Source organism: Bos indicus x Bos taurus, chromosome 8 (genome assembly GCF_003369695.1).
Source record: "Bos indicus x Bos taurus breed Angus x Brahman F1 hybrid chromosome 8, Bos_hybrid_MaternalHap_v2.0, whole genome shotgun sequence".
Lineage (NCBI taxonomy): Eukaryota > Metazoa > Chordata > Mammalia > Artiodactyla > Bovidae > Bos > Bos indicus x Bos taurus.
Window position 1 is genome coordinate 63830663 of NC_040083.1, and position 17375 is coordinate 63848037.

General features: G+C 38.9%; 1 protein-coding gene and 1 pseudogene across 3 annotated transcripts in view; one reads left to right on the forward strand and one right to left on the reverse strand.

Annotated features, from left to right (window-relative positions):
* The window catches only part of TGFBR1 (transforming growth factor beta receptor 1), a 74668-nt gene that overhangs the window by 3020 nt on the left and 54273 nt on the right, over positions 1 to 17375 (forward strand). The gene's annotated exons all lie outside the window — the stretch shown is intronic.
* LOC113897242 lies at positions 13680 to 14249 on the reverse strand (annotated as a pseudogene). Its single transcript, XR_003512301.1, has one exon. The product of XR_003512301.1 is annotated as an NADH dehydrogenase [ubiquinone] 1 alpha subcomplex subunit 2 pseudogene (transcript).

The following is a 17375-nucleotide window of genomic DNA, read 5'->3' on the forward strand; positions in this document are numbered from 1 at the left end:
GCCTGAACTGCATAGAACTTACACTTTGTGTTTCTGTTTCTACCACCTTACACTGTCACTTAAATATTCTCTTGAACATGTTATAAGTACCCAGAGGGCAGGGGTCATGCATTTAATTTCCTTTTGGTCTTAGAACCTAACACTATATTTTATATTCTGTTCCATTTAAGTACTTGTTGATTAAATGAATTCTATTTGACTAGAGTATTCCTTTAGTAATTATACTGTTATATGTAAGTACAGTTTATACAGTATTGCGAATTCTGTGTATAATCAGAAAAGTCATGTAACTTCTAGTTATGCAGAAAACGGGGATGATACCTACTTTGCCTAGTTTGAGATTGTGGAGATTGAGTGAGAAAATGGTATTAGAGTTTGAGGTTGCTGTTTTGTATTGTTATTAATAGGAGGGCTGATGTTCAGCCAGAAATTCCCACTGGGCCACCTGTGTTTTGATTGGTCAGACATCCTTTCTGATTGGTTGATCCCACTGTGGTGCTAGTTGTTAATACTTTTAATATCACCCCTGCAGAGAGGCATCAGTATTCAAAGAGGGAAGTGAGTAGTCTAGGCTGAAGTGACTGGGGGAGGGAGACTTCCTGGACACTTCAGGACTTAAACTGACTTTGAAGGGTAGCTGGAATTCATTGAGGCAGAGTGGGGGATGTGATTAGTGTTAAACTCTGTCTTTGTAAACTGTGTCCCCCAACTCCCCTAGGGCAGGAAGCAAAAGCTTTTATTGTCTGGCTGGCAAATTACTCTATATTTATAATTTTCTTATTCTAAAATGTGGGGTTTTGATATATTAACCACTGTTATTTATTCCCCAATTCTAAAAATTCTCTAATATGTGACTGAAGCAGAAATGAAATATAAGTGGAATAAGAGAGAATAATGTAATAGGATACCCACTAGGGCTAGGCATTCGAATGTTGAAAGTCATAAGTCATTCACTTTACAGATGGAAAAACATGGGTTAGGTGAATTTTTCAGGATAGGGAAGAACCAGAACAGGAATTTTGATTTTTCTGATCCTGGATCTTGTGTCCTATATGGCACTTTAAGATGTGAAGGACTTGGATCAGGGAGGAACAGAGTTAATGGAGTACTTTCCTAAGTGAAGTTACCTTGAATTTCACAGAGCTTAAGAAAAGTGAATTCTGAAAGTGGGAGAGAGGGGGAATAATTATAGGTTATAAAGTCCTCAAGAGAATGTCAGTATCTTTTTTATACTGCTGGAAAAAAATAAAAAGAGGACCTGGTGTAGTGTTTGTTGATTGAGAAATGTAGACTTATTAATTTGGAAGAAATTTTGGGTTAATTGAAGTGGGGTATAGGCCTTGTGTAGTACATGGTGGTTAGGTTTAGAATTTTAGATGAACTCTTTTTTTAAAAAAAAAAAATAACATTTTTTAATGGGTAATACATTGTAAATATGTTTTATTTTTATTTTGTTTTTTTTTCCACTTGGCCTGCAGCATCTTAGTTCCCTGACCAGGGATTAAACCCGTGCCCCTGCAGTGGAAGTGCAGAGTTTTAACCACTGAAACGCCAGGATCTACTTTGTTGTTGAAATTAAATGGGGAACTGATATGTTAAAAATAATCAAAAGGGAAACCAATTTTCTTGTGGGGAAGGCTGCTCCTGTGAAGACTTTAGATGAAAGCTCCTAGGCCTAATGGGAACAATTACCTGAACTCAGTACCATTCTTATAGTAGTGCTGTATTGTATCAGATATGTTCATGTCTAATGAAGTGGGTTTTGAAAATGCCAGTATCCAATGGATTGCCCTTTTGATGTGAGAACATGTCTTTTCAAACCACAGAATCCTCTGCACATGTCAAAAAACCTCATGCCTTTTGCTGTTCTTTCTTGGTCATGGATTGCATAATGCAACTTTCTCTGAACAGACAGACTGTGGTTTGATACCATGTGATTGGGTCACATCTTTGCTTCCTGGTTCTGGAAATTGAGGGCAGATACTGGCATGTTTCTTAGAAATTTTCGTGCCTTGTCCCATAAAACTGGCTCAAGAAAACTTTTGGGATCTTCTAAAAATGTAGGTCTTGACCCAGCCTAACTACAATACTTAAGGTAACATTTAATGCCTTTCTTAATGTAATTTTCTCAGTATCAAATCCAAGAGTCTCCATAAATATTAAGATTTGCTGCTACTCTGAATTAGATCCAGGTTTAGCTGTACAGTTTCAGTCCAGATAGTGCAAGTAGGTTTCTTACGGTTACCTTTTTCTGGTATGAACTTAGGATTGATTGACTTGTAGGCTTTTTGCCTTAGAAACTTTCTCAAATGCTAGAGGAGTAAGCCTGATTGGTTTTATGGGTCCAGTTTTATAGATCATATCTGGCCTTTTGAAAGCTGCTTTCTCAGTTTGGCAATCTGAGAGCAATAAACATTATAAAGAATGATTTATAAATTAAATTATGACTTACAGGATATACAAACAGGTTGCTTTGACATTTCTCAAAGGTTTAGTGGGCCTTGCATCATCTTATCAATCTGAAAGGAACATATTTTAAGAATGTGCCAGGAATTCTACCTGCCTTGTCTCATTTAATTCACATAACCAGCCATAGATGATAGCTATATAATAGTACAAAAACTTACTATGTACCAGTTAATTTCCAGAAGAGTCTTTTTAAGTCCATTTGTTCCCAAGTCCAGTGACCAGTGTTCCGGAGATAACTGTAGATTTTGATGACATTGGTTTTAAGCCAGGATTCTTTTCAGTTCTCTTAAATATTTTTCAAAGATGTTAACATTTGTCATTCATATTTTAATCATAAACACATTTGTAAAAGGAAGACCCTTCACAAGGAACAGATAATGATTAACAGTAATCCAACCACTGAGACTCAAATGATTGTGCATTAATTACCATTAACTCCATCTGCCTGAGTAGGCAGAGTTGTCTGCATTTTGCTCAGATTGGAACTTAGTTTGTATTGATGAATGTTGGTAAATAGAGCTTCTGTGTTTCCATTTTACAGACCAGGAAACTGAGGTCATGGTGTTAATGAATGAAGCCTGTATTTGAGCTTTTCAGAGTGTGGACTCTTGCTGCTTTCATATACAGTAAATACCTTGTTACGGTCACTGTGTCAGGAAGGATTTTTTTTTTTTAAACCATGAGAATTTGCTTCACTTTGTCTTTATTATGGGATTCCCTGGTCTTTATTGCAGTTCGCCTTTTTGAAACTACAGGTTACTCAGATCTTGCAGTCTTTGACATAGATAATTTTAATTTCTCCAGTGAGTCTAGTGATAATTGATCACTCACTATTTGTGTTGATTTATTTATATTCATAGCAAACTCTTATGCTTCTCAAATTAACATAGGCACAGACCTGAAAATTTGAGTCAGAGAAAACAAAAAAGCTATCATTGTCCATCATTAACATTTGGCTTATTCTTCCCCCTCCATACATTTTTTGTATAATGTAAACATTCTTTAATCATTCCATTTTAGTAGTTTATCAAAACTAATAAATATGTTTTTAAGATGGCAGAACTTCGACTTGAAAAAGAAATAGCTCATTTAAAATAAGCACATATTTAGTAATGGTCAACACAGTGGAAATACAGAAAAAGAGGCACACTTGCTTTCAAGGAGTATGATGCTGGGGTAATAATGATGAATCCAGATTCGGTAATAGAACTTCAGGGACTGCTTTATAGAGGTTATAGGACTTGATCTCGGGCCTTTCAGGACAGGGACGGTTTAGACAGGATGAGGGGCAGAGGGAAAGCACTCCTGGGTAGGGGAAGATGATGTGAGTGAAGAAGGAGCCTGCTGAATTTCAAGAATTTAAGGGGAGGAATGGAAATTTATGATGTTTACATTATGGGTAGGCTCAAGAGAATTATGAGCCTTGAAAATCAGGTGGATGGTTTTAATAATTTAATGTGGAAAAAGAATGTCTAATTATACCAAAGAGGAAATGGAGCAGGGTGGCTACCTAGGAGTTTTGGAGTAGGTATGATGACCTTGGGAATGGCTTTGTGACATTTCAAAGAAATAGGAGGAGTGGGTAGTAGGGCATTTGCATGACTGTCCCTCATGTATCTGTGTGGCTTCCTCCCTCGCCTCTTCTATGTTTTTGATCACATGTCACCTTTTTCCCAAAGAGGCTAACCCTGACCACACTTCGTAACTGCCGTTATCTTTTCTTTTTCTTTTTTTTACACTGCCTTCTAAAATACTGTTTATGTATCATACTTACTAATTTACTGTGTTTATTGTTTCCTTCTAACTACTAGGATATAAGCTTCATGAAAGTGGCTATTTTTGGTTTGTTCATCAGTTTATCTCGAGTGCAAAGAAAGTGCCTGGTGCATCATAGACACTCAGTAAATATTTATTGAATATTTAAGGAAGTAGCTCTTAATTGTAAAAAGGTGGAGTACTGGTTTTTAGAAGGACTCTATGATATAAAAACAAGTGATTCCAGGGGTTTTTATATCTAGATAATTCCTTTAACTAGTAAGGAATTTGGTGAGAGAAAGATTGAAGAGAAGTGAATTCTGGTTTGAGCATGTTGAGTTTGAGGTGAAAATAGGATAGGTAAGTGAAATGGTTCAGTAGGTGGAATCCATAAAAGACTGAAAAATGGTTGGAATGGGAGAGCACCTTAGGGAGAGAAGTGATATCAGCATTTGCCTTCCATCTCATTCTTGTGGATTCTTATGCCCCCCAAACCCCCTTAAGTATTTTGACCCTGAATTCCTAGCTTAGATCTGGAGCCTCGCTCAGTTCATGTTATATTGTTCTCCTGGGTTGCAGGTCCATATTTAGAGTACCTGGCAGATAGCCTGATACTGATAAATATTCAATAAATGAGACTTATTATACATTTAGATAAGCGGAGGAATGTCTTTTGGAAGAGGAAATATATGTCTCTGTAATGAAGAGTTATGATTAACTGGTAGACGGAGAAGCAGATTTCACTCAGTATAAGAAAAGACATTATATCAATGGGGAGCAGTCATAAAGTGAAACATTACAAGGTACTACGTTCCCTGTCACTGGAAATGTTCAGGCAGAGGTGGTAGGCAGAGAAAACCTCCTGTCCAGAAGTTGTAGAAAACATTTCTTGCATTATGTGAGAGGATGGAATTGAGTATATCCAAGCTCTTTTTCTACTCCAGAACTCTGTACTTAGAGTTATAGTCCAGGCTTCCGTGCTGTTTTTAGCCAGCGTACAGGCTCTCCACTTCCCTAGCATTCATGACTTCAAGATGAGCACCTTTTGTAGCTTACTGTTTGGGAAAAATTGATTCAGTGCTTGGCTTGTCCTCTGGCCATTTTCCATAAAAGGATTTAGGAAGCTTGAAATAAAAATACATTTAGTAAGACCAAAGCTAGTGATCAAAAAGATAAGAACCAGTAAGTAAAAGGGGAAAATAAGGAGAACAATTAACCATAACTTTTTCACCTGAGGAAAGTGTTAGGAGTAGAGCTAATAATTAGCTTTGAGTTTTCTAGCCGTGAGGGCCATACGGGAACCTGAGAGCTTACATAGATCTCATTGCCTATAGTTGAGAACACATGAGGAGGCTGCCACCTTCATTAATAAAATAGTGCTCCCAAATATGAAGAGTGCAAAGTAGGGAGTAGCTTCAAGTGGTAAGAGTTCCGTGGATCTGGCAGCCCTGACTCTTGTTCTCAGCCTTCCTCTCTAACATGCTGGAGCATTTAGTTTAGTGCTGCTGCTACCATTTTTCTTCTCTACTCTTAAGGACACGCTGCTGCTGCTGCTGCTGCTGCTAAGTCACTTCAGTCGTGTCCGACTCTGTGCAACCCCATAGACGGCAGCCCACCAGGCTCCCCTGTCCCTGGGATTCTCCAGGCAAGAACACTGGAGTGGGCTGCCATTTCCTTCTCCAGTGCATGAAAGTGAAAAGTGAAAGTGAAGTTGCTCAGTCGTGTCCGACTCTTAGCGACCCCATGGACTGTAGCCTATCAGGCAATTCCAGTGGAAGGACTGATTTAAGACTGGAATGTTTAAATCAAGCTTTCCCAAAAGCTAGAGGATAATGGATGGAAAGCAACATAAAACTGTTCATCCTGGTTTATGAAGACTTTGTCTTCAGATCCTTATCTTTGGGCCTGTCTCCGTTTGGCAGACAGAGTCTGAGTACTGCCACCAAATGAACAGAGCCAGATATTTACCGCTCTTCCTACAGGCCCAAGACAGCAGGGGCCACAGAGTGTCTTTGCTTGGGTTTCTTGTTTGAAGAGCTGCCTCCTTTCTGGGTGATAAATTATAGGAATGATAACTTCCTTTAGGAGAGACTGCACTTACCTGGAGATCATGGTCTTACATGTGTTGGGTGTATAGTAACCTCAATATTCATGTAAAAATGTAAAAAATGTAAAAAATGTAAAAAAATGTAAAAAAAAAAGATACTGACACATTTTACCATAAGTTGCATTTTTTGGTTAGAGACGTGATTATTTCACTGGAGAAAACAGTTTCTCCATGCTCTTTAGCAGAATCTATTATAGAAGTCTTTGTATAAGAAAGTGAAAGTCGCTCAGTTGTGTCTGACTCTTAACGACCCCATGGACTATATACAGTCCATGGAATTCTCCAGGCCAGAATACTGGAGTGGGTAGCTATTCCCTTCTCCAGGGGATCTGCCCAATCCAGGAATCAAACCTAGTCTCCTGTGCTGCAGGCGGATTCTTTACCAGCTGAGCCACCAGGGAGGCCCAAAAGGGCTTTGTGTAAGAGGCACTGGGAAAAAAGGGAAGAATTTGGGTTTATCAGTTTCCATCACTTGAGAAGACCACTTTCCTTGCTTATTCTGCAGTTGCTGAGTTACTTAGGCCTGTTTCAGTGTTTCCTTGTTTTAACCAAGAGGGCTGAACCTCCTTATTTTTGTTCGCTTGCTTAGGATAACCATTCCATCTAGACTTCCTAGGTGTGACCCTCACTGATTACATAACAGTGTATATTTATAGTTCTGGGACACCTTGAGCGGGTGTCCTGTTACACTTCTCCCATGTAAGATCTTTCAGTATATGGAATACAAATAGCTCCCATGGGAAAAAGCAAATTTTTTTTTTTAACTGGAAATGAGGACTAATATACATATTTGGGACCATTGAACATGAAAGAGATAGTTAAACCTGAAGAGGAATATAGAGATAAAAGCAGTAACAGTGGCTTTTCATTTATACACATGCACGTGTGTGCGCGCACACACACAATATGTGTATGGGGCTATTTTTTTTTCCTAGATGTATTCATTCCCAAACCAAACCATAATGTGCTCTAATTGAGTCTCTTTGTTTAGCACATGGCTGTTGATTTGAGTACTTGCTCCAATTGAAAAACTGACATTTAAATTTTGTTATTCAGTGTACAACAGATTTAAATAAAAACACCAAGATTGTGTATTGTAGATTTCCTTCAACATAATTATATGTAATTATTTTACCAAAATAAACAAGTTAATGTAGTTTTAGCTATTTTATCTCACTTCACATTTGGAGAAAAATTACAGAGCAGGGGTTAGAGTTTGCTCATGTTTCTCAATGAGGAGAGCTAATTTCTGATTGCTAGTTCCAGCTGGTTCCACAGAACCAGGCACAGTTGATGCTGGTCAGAGAGCACTGAGCACGAGGAGAGGAAGCGCAGTGGAAGTAGGCCGGGCTGGCTGCATGTTGCTAAAACAGGTGATCGTTTTCATGAGTGTGGTGTCTCAGCAATTGTAAGGAACCTGTGAAGATTAACTGAGATTGTACTCCTAAGCTTGGAGCATGCCTCCTGGCACTTAGAAAACATGGAGTAAATGATAGTTATTATTAAGAAAATTGTTTTTCATAGAATCGTAGAAGTTTTAGACTAAAGAAGGACCATGAGACCATGATTATCATTTTGTCTAACTCTGTAAGTGAGGAAACTGAAGCTCAGACATTATGTGGCATTTCAGGATAAGCAAAATGATTTCAGGATAATAATTCAGCTAACGACTGAACAGGAATCCAGCTCCCTCCTCACTTGCAGTTTCATTTAGCATCCCTTTTCTGACTCAAGCCTCCATTAGGGAGAATGATTTTTTTTTTTTTAATGTCTAACTTTGTGGAAGGTTTTTTTGGTGTGGTGTGCGTGCTCAGTTGTGTCCACCTCTGTGACCCCAGGGACTGTAGCCTGCCACACTCCTCCTCTGTCCATGGAATTTTCCAGGGAAGAACACTGGAGTGGGTTGCCATTTTCTACTCGTCTTCCTGACCCAGGTATTGAACCTGTGTCTCCAGTGTCTCCTGCATTAGCAGGCAGATATTTTACCACTGAGCCACCTGGGAAGATTTCTTTAAATACTATCAAATCAGACCCTTAACAGATAGATGCATAGATGGATAAATAATGATAAAATTAATATAACAAAATAGTTGTTATGGAATTTATATGGTAAGTATAGAGGTGTTCACATTTCTGTCAATTTTTCTGAATGTTTGAAAATGTTCATAATGTTGGGGGGGGACTAAAAAAAATTATATTATCTCCTCACCCCACATATCTGTGTCTCTGAACACAGACAAATCAGCAGTACTTGCTACAGCCAAAGGAAATAAAACAACCAGGGGACCAGATTCCTCTGGCGTGCACATTCTAGGCCCTTTGCTTGACATCCTTCAGTGAGTGAGAACCACAGGTCTGTCTCACATATTCCTGTTCTTTTCTTTACTCTCCCTCCTTTCTTAAATTGCAAACGTTGCAGATTTGAAAGTGCGCACCAACGAACAAGCCAGTTGGCACAGTTAGCACTGTGTATGACTTTCCTCTATTTTTCTTCTTTCTGTTGTTTCGCTTTCTCACTTTGCATGGTAAATTTAACTTTTGTTCTTTTCTTTCTTGTTTTAGTTTATAATCTTGAGTATTTGTTCTTATATATCTTTCTCCCCAAGACTGCAATCGTTTCTTCTACCTTATCCTTAAAACAAAACAAAACAAAAAAAAACCCAAACATGGCCTCATCAATATTCTTTTAGTTCGGGCCTTTCCACTCTTTCTCATATAACACTTAAATTTCTCATGTAACACTTAGATTTTAGATGCAGCCTACCCTTTCCGTATGGTAGGAGAAGGGGAAGGAGGGAGTTTTAATAAATTGGGTTTTAGGAGTCAGGGGATACTCTTAAAGGGTCAACAGACTCAGAATTAGCTGTGCATTGCAAACAGATGGTGTGCCCTAAGGAAATAGCTGCTCTAAACAGTTGGGTTCTTGCATCTAATTTAGCTTCGAGATCCTGGAACTAGGAAAAAAATTTTCATGGAGCAAATAGAGTGAGTGAAGTCGCTGAGTCGTGTCTGACTCTGTGCGACCCCATTGACTGTAGCCTACCAGGCTCCTCCGTCCATGGGATTTTCCAGGCAGCAATACTGGAGTGGGCTGCCATTTCCTTCTCCAGGGGATCTTCCTGACCCAGGGATTGAACCCAGGTCCCCCACATTGCAGGCAGATGCTTTACCATCTGAGCCACCAGGGAATCCCAAATTCCCATGGAGCAAGTGGGAATACTTAAATATGAACCATTTTAAACCACTGCTAGGGCCTAGGCACTATTGACTGGCGTGTAGGCATCATAACTCTGCCACCGTTTTGTATGCTGCATACTTCTGTAGAACATAGTTCTGTGCTGTGTCTTCTATTCTCCAAAGGATAAGCAACATCAAGCCTTAACAGACTCTTACCTTTTAATAACCAATCCCTACTAGAGTCCTTCAGTAACCAAAATGCTTCTAGCAATTTGAAACCTGTATTCCTAATGCTAAGTCTTGGGACTCTAAATTTTGAGGTGTGAAAACGCTATTGGGTTGAATACAGCGCATCCCCAAAGCTCCAGTTTTTAAATACACATAATTTAGTCTTAAAAGAGTAAGTACTCCTCTAAAAGAAGTCAGCGCTAGCTGCTTGAAGCCCACAGATTCCGAAGGGTAGAAACATTATGACAATATACACGTAATAAACGCCTCTCCATTTTGGCTGGACTTTTCTGTCTGTGCTTGGTTTGGTTCAGCTATATTTCTTTGCTGCTGCTGGTAAGTCGCTTCAGTCGTGTAGGACTCTGTGCGACCCCACAGACAGCCCACCAGGCTCCGCCGTCCCTGGGATTCTCCAAGCAAGAACACTGGAGTGGGTTGCCATTTCCTTCTCCAATGCATGAAAGTGAAAAGTGAAAGTGAAGTCGTGTCGGACTCTTCACGACCCCATGGACTGCAGCCTACCAGGCTCCTCTGTCCATGGAATTTTCCAGGCAAGAGTACTGAAGTGGTTTGCCATTGCCTTCTCCAGGAGACTCTAATTAGAATTGAACTGCTTTCTTTGATATTTTATTTGACAGGAGAGATGAACATTTCAGACAAGAGAAGACAAGAACATTAAATTGTGGTTCACCAAGTCTCAGATTTCTAAAGTATTTATCATCCCTCTTTTGGCTAAATTCTGTTGTTTTTTCCTTTGTTTTGCAAAGGGGTGGGAATGACATAAAACTAAATACCAAGAGACTGAATTAAGAGTAGAAAAAAAAATGTGATTACCTCTGTGGAACAGGAAATAGAAAGGGTTGAGTGTTGGGGAATTGTTACCTTTTGTCTGGGGGAGGGGGAAGGTGGATAACAGTCTTGTGGAACTATTTGACAACCTTAAGCTTTATGCATATACAACTTTGATCAAAATAAAATCAAAGTTAATGATAAACATATGGCAGTTGTAAGTTCATGAATGTTTAGTAAATACAAAGGTTTGAATTCAAGAAAACAGATTATTAGATTAGAATTATACAAACACAGAGGTCTGCAAATCTAGCATACCTTTCCAGGAGACACTTAAAATGACATCAAAGGTTGAAATAATGAAATAGAAAAAGGCAAATCTGGTGCAAAAAAAAAAAAAAAGTAGATATGGTAAGATTAGTACCTGACAAAATTTAAGCTACAAAAGATATGCAGATGACACCACCCTTATGGCAGAAAGTGAAGAACTAAAGAGCCTCTTGATGAAAGTGAAAGAGGAGAGTGAAAAAGTTGGCTTAAAGCGCAACATTCAGAAAACTAAGATCACGGCATCCAGTCCCATCACTTCATGGCAAATAGATGGGGAAACAGTGAGAGACTTTATTTTGGGGGCTCCAAAATCACTGCAGATGATGACTGCAGCCATGAAATTAAAAGATGCTTGCTCCTTGGAAGAAAAGCTATGACCAACCTAGACAGCATATTAAAAAGCAGAGACATTACTTTGCTGACAAAGGTCCATCTAGTCAAAGCTATGGTTTTTCTAGTAGTCATGTATGGATGTGAGAGTTGGACTATAAAGAAAGCTGAGCACTGAAGAATTGATGCTTTTGAACTGTGGTGTTGGAGAAGATTCCTGAAAGTCCCTTGGACTGCAAGGAGATCCAACCAGTCCATCCTAAAGGAAATCAGTCCTGAATATTCATTGGAAGGACTGATTTTGAAGCTGAAACTTCAATACTTTGGCCACCTGATGCAAAGAACTGACTCACTGGAGAAGACCCTAATGCTCAAAAGGATTGAAGGCAGCAGCAGAAGGGGATGACAGAGGATGAGATGGTTGGACGGCATCACCAACTTGATGGACAGGAGTTTGAGCAAGCTCTGGGGGTTGGTGATGGACAGGGAACTCTGGTGTGCTGCAGTCCATGAGGTTGCAAAGAGTCAGACACGACTGAGCGACTGAACTGAACAAAAGCATTAAAGGGAAGAAAAAAGATTTTATTTTGATAGAGGTACCATCTTTCAAATGTCATGAATCTTTATGAGCTAATAAAATATTGTCCAAGTACATAAGAGCAGAACTGTTAAAAATGCAAAAAGACGTTAATAAATTCACTGTTTGTAGATTAAGAAAACAGTATTTGAATAACTAATAACATAATTATTCCAATTTCATAATCATTAATAATCTTGTAAAATAATTCTGCAGTTTTCCAGGAAATTGATGATTTGATAATATGGAAATCTACAAAGAAAACTCAAATTAAAAATTAACAACCCCTCTAAAAAAAAAAACCAAAATCAATCATGTATCTGTTGGAGTTGTAAATTACAAACCATTTAGAAATGAACAAGAGTTTATCAAACCTAGTGGGAGTGTCAGTAAAGGAATCCCCAAAGGAAAATTTGAAAGTGAAAAGATTGAAAATCAATCTGGAGACTAAGTAAATACAAACAAAATAAGGATTTAGAAAAAAAATTAAGAAAAACAGATTTGATACATAAAACTCCAAATTAGTTTTTGTAGACACGTTATTAAAATAGATAAATATTTGAGAACTCTAAAAAAGAAAATTTTTTATTTGGGCTTCCCTGATGGCTTTCCTGGTGATTCAGGTGGTAAAGAATCTGCCTGCAATGCAGGAGACCCAGGTTCAATCCCTGGGTTGGGAAGATCCCTGGAGAAGGGAATGGCAACACACTCCGTTATTCTTGCCTGGAGAATTCCATAGACCGAGGATCCTGGTGGGCTACAGTCCATAGGGTTGCAAAGAGTCTGACACAACTGAGCAACTAACTCACTTTCAGAAGAAAAAGAGGCAGTATAGAAACATGGCAGAGGGTATGGGATCTTTTTGTTGAGCTGTAATGTATTTTAATGGAGTCCAGCTTCAGGTTTTTTTCTTTAAGGTGAGTGCTTTTTGAATCCTATTTGATTATATTTCTGGATTCAATGTCTTGAAAATGTTTTTCTGTGTGTTTTCATCTAAAGGGCTTCTTATTTTACCTTTCACGTTGAGATGCAGTCTGTTGGGAGTTGATTTTGGTATGAGATTTTTTTTTTTTTCATCGAAAAAATATGTATCTCCAGTTGACCCAGCACTATTTGTTGGTCATGCCTGCCTTTTCCTAGTGCATTATGTCGTTACCTTCACTATAAATTAAGTAGTTGTATGTGAGAGTTATATGTGAGAGTTTGTTTCCGGAATCTCTATTCTATTTCATCGTTCTGGTTGCCATTGTGCCAATACCGTATTGTCTTAGTATTGTACTGTTAAAATGGGTCTGGATATCTAGTAGTGCAGGTCTTCCAAAAGCATTGTTTTTCAAGATTGTTTTGGCTATTCTTGGGATGTTTTTCCATATAAGTTTTAGAATCAACTTATCAGTTCATACACATACACACACCCCAAACTGTAGCATTTTGATTTGATTTTGTCAAATGTACAGATCACTTTGAAGAATATTAACATTTTACAGTGTTGAACTGTCCAGTGAGAAGACTGACATGTTCCTCCATTTATACATAAATTTTTGTTTTATGTTTTCCTAATTTCTATCAAGTAATCTTAAAAATTTAACTGGAGGATAATTGGTTTACAATGTTGTGCTGATTTCTTCTGTACAACAGTGTGACTCAGCTGTTAGTGTGCATATATCCCCTCCCTCCTGAGCCTCCCTTCCCTGCTGCATCCCACCCGTCTAGGTTTTCGGGATACTGCGCTGAGCTCTCTGTGCCTGTATGCAGCTTCTCACTCGCTCTCGGTTTTACACAAGGTAGTGTTCACGTGTCAGTGCTACTCACTCAGTTCGTCCTACTTTCCTTCACCTGCTGTGTCCACAAGTCCAGGAAATAGGTCCAGCATTACCACTTTTCCAGATTCCATACATATGTATTAATATACAACAGTTTTTTCTTTCTTTTTTTTTTTGATGGGACAGAATAAAATAAGTTTTATTTTTATATTCAACTGCTTTCCCTCAGACAGTTGCACAATAATGGGTAGTTGGTGGGATGCGAATCAGATCATTTTTAGACAGCATTTTCAGCACAATCTTTATGCAGAACAAAATACATTTCTCCACATTGTTCTCAGTCCAGCAGAGCCCAGACTCTGGGGCTGTTGTTTTTAATCCTCACTGGAGACTTCAGGCTTTGCTACTTAGCACATTCTCCAGGGCTCTAGTTACCTGATCAGCACTGAAGTTGTTCAGAGAGACATTCTTCTCTTGGCCAAATGCGTAGCGGGCCCAGAGCTTGGGCTGCACATCCGAGCACTTGCAGATTAGGATGGGCAGGTCGGGATTCGCTTTCTTCAGCTCCACATAGCGTTTCTCAATGAAGTCCCTGACGCCCTGGCTGCCGGGCCAGCGCTGGCACAAATGGATACGAATTTCACGAAGACCCAATTTGCCTCGGACCCCACGAATCGCTGCAGCCGCCGCCATCTCGGCTAGTACTCAATCATCCCAATTTTTTTTTTTTTCTGACTCAGCTTCACTCTGTATAATAGGCTCTATCAACTGATTCACATTTGTTCATTTTTATGGCTGAGTAATATTCCACTGCATATGTACCATAACTTCCTTATACATTCATTTGTAGATGGACATCTGGGTTGCTTCCATATCCTGGCTATTGTAAATTGTGCTGCTGTGAACATTGAGGTACATGTGTCTTTTTAATTATGGTTTTCTCAGAGTATATGCCCAGTAGTAGGGTTGCTGGGTCATATGGTAGTTTTATTCCTAGTTTCTTAAGGAATCTCTGTACTGTTCTCCATAGTGGCTGTATCAACTTACATTCCTACCAGCAGTGCCAGACATTTCCCTTTTTTCCACATCCTCTTCAGCATTTATTGGTTGTAGATTTTTTTGGTGATGGCCATTCTGACCTGAGGGGATACCTCATTATAGTTTTGATTTGCATTTCTCTAATAATGAGTGATGTTGAGCATCTTTTCATGTGTTTACTGGCTATATGTATGTTTTGAAGCTTTCACTATGAAAGTCTTACATGTTGTTCCTAGACACTTGATTTCTTTGGGTGCTTTGTGAATGATTTATTTTAGAATGTTTGTTTTCTGTTTGTTGCTGGTTTAAGAAAAGGTGACAACATTTTGTATAGTGACTTTTTTGTTTTGAGTAGGTATTGAGTTTCATCCATTTTTTTGTTGATGTGATCTATTTACATTTTCCTAAACTGCCTGTAACTCTCTTATTCCTGAGTCTATGTACAGTATCTTTATGTATGACCTCCTTTACTTCTTTAGCCTTGCATAAGCCTCAGTTCAGGTGTCTTCTTTGAGATGTCTCCCTATTCTGTGCTCCCTCAGCACTTTGTCTGCATCACCATTTGTCAGCTGTGTGTGTGTTCTTCACATTACCGTGAGAGCTCCTTGAGAGCACGAGTCTCATCCTCGTCATCTCTGTCCTCCTAGAGGCACATTCTTTCCTCCTCCACAGATGACACCATTTTCTGTTCTGGTAAAGTGTGTTCAGGCCTTACTGTCTGCTTCTGAAATTACCAGCTGCACAGACCTTCGCCTCATATTCAACTGTGGCTCCAGTAGGTCTTTTGCTGTTTGCTGGCCCAGGTGTAACTCTCCTCTGCCCTCACTTCAGAGGCAGCCAGTGGGTGGTTACCACCTCTTCTCACCGCAGTTGTTGCATACTTCATTCCCCTAGCCCAGAATGACTTGTCACTTCCATTTAGTGACATTCATCATGATATCTTGGTGTCTATGCAACCAACTCACAATGTCTCCTACAGTTACTCTTGCTTTCCAAGTGGAAGGGGTTGAATCCTTTGTCTTGTCCTACTTGGGGGAGGACCACCTTAGATTATCTGATAACCCCCCTTTTTTTTCCTTCTTGTGGTTTTTAGAATAAATCTAGATTATATTGCTATCACTCTTAGGGCACCCCTGTTTCCTCATCTATAAAATAGTTATTGTCACTCTGTTAAGTGTCAGTCACTCAGTCATATTTGATTCTTTGCAGTCCCATGGATTGTAGCCCACCAGGTTCCTTTGTCCGTGGAATTCTCCAGACAAGAATATTGGAGTGGGTAGCCATTCCCTTCTCCTGGGGTCTTCCCAACCCAGGGATTGAACCCAGGTCTCCTGCATTGCAGGCAGATTCTTTACTATCTCAGCCACCAGAGGGTTACTATCAGGTAATTATCAATTGCCTTCCCAGTATGAATGTTTTACGATTAATGAGTTGTGATTCTTTATCATTAGGGGTATTATATGTAAATGAGTATACATACTTACTTGTTAATTTGGCTTGGAACTGCAAACATGGTTCCATGTACTTACTTCTCACATGCTGTGGGAGTGAAGTTCTTGGACTAAATAACTTTGCTCAGGCAGGCACATTGATGAAAAACTGAATGGATATTTGTGAATGGAGTGAGAAATAGCTACCATGAATGCTGAGTGTTGTGTGTGCGCGTGTTTATATTGTCAGTGCTGCCTCCTAGAGCCATAAAAAGGTTTGTTCTGATTCTCTGTCCAGCATCTAGAACAGGAACTGACACGTTGTAGTGATAAAAAATGAGTGTATAAGTGAATTTTTTGAGCATTTTATTATGTGCTAGGCACTATACTAAATATTCTGTTACCTGATTTAACCCTCAAACTTTCTGAGACTGCTATTGTCATGCATTTAGGAAACAGGCTCCAAAAGTTAAGCAACTTAGAGGCTAACTGGCAGAGATAGGATTCGAACATGAGGCTTTTTTTTGTCTCTGAATTCCATGAAATTAACTACTGTATTCTTGTAATACCCACTAGTCAACATAAAATCCAGTAAGAAACTATAAAAGTGTGTTTAGATTGAGGAAAATAAATTCATTTATTTTTAATCATTCACCATCATAAATACAAGTTTGTCCACTTTTTTTCCAAGGGCTAGAGTGAGGTAGAGTGCACACATCTGCTCTGTATATTAACATACCCCCCTCAACTCATTGAAGTGAAACAAAAATAAGATTGCTTGATAGGAATGAAATTATAATCACATGGTATACAGCTTCAGTAGGATGATTATTTCCCTGTCCTTAAACATACTTCTATAAATTATCAGCCTTAAAGGCTATACAGTATTCCGCTAACCCTGTTGTCACTCATATAGATTGTTTTCAGCAAATGCTGTAACAAACATCGATGTGCTTATATCTTTGCTATCATCTGTTGTTTCCTTAGACTAAATTCTAGGAAGTAGAATTAATGAGTTAAAAGATGCAGACTTTTAAAGGCTCTTGCTATATCTTTGCAAATTATTTTCAAGAAAGAAGTCTTGAAATTGACATGAAGTGACTGTGTTCCTCAGGGTTAAATATCCTGAGTTGGAGTTTTGAAGACAAAACAGGGAAAGGGGATGGAGTACAGAGGGGCACATTAAACATTTTTTTGTAACTTTGAGTAGATACAATACATTCATTTTTCAAAATTCAAAAAGTAGGTTTATAGTGAGAAGTCTCCTCCTGCTCCAGTCTTCTGGGTACCCAGTTCCCTTCTTTGGAAGGCAGCGTTACCTGTTTCTTTTATAGACTTCCAGGGAGAAGAAGGGGGTGACAGACAATGAGGTGGTTAGGTGG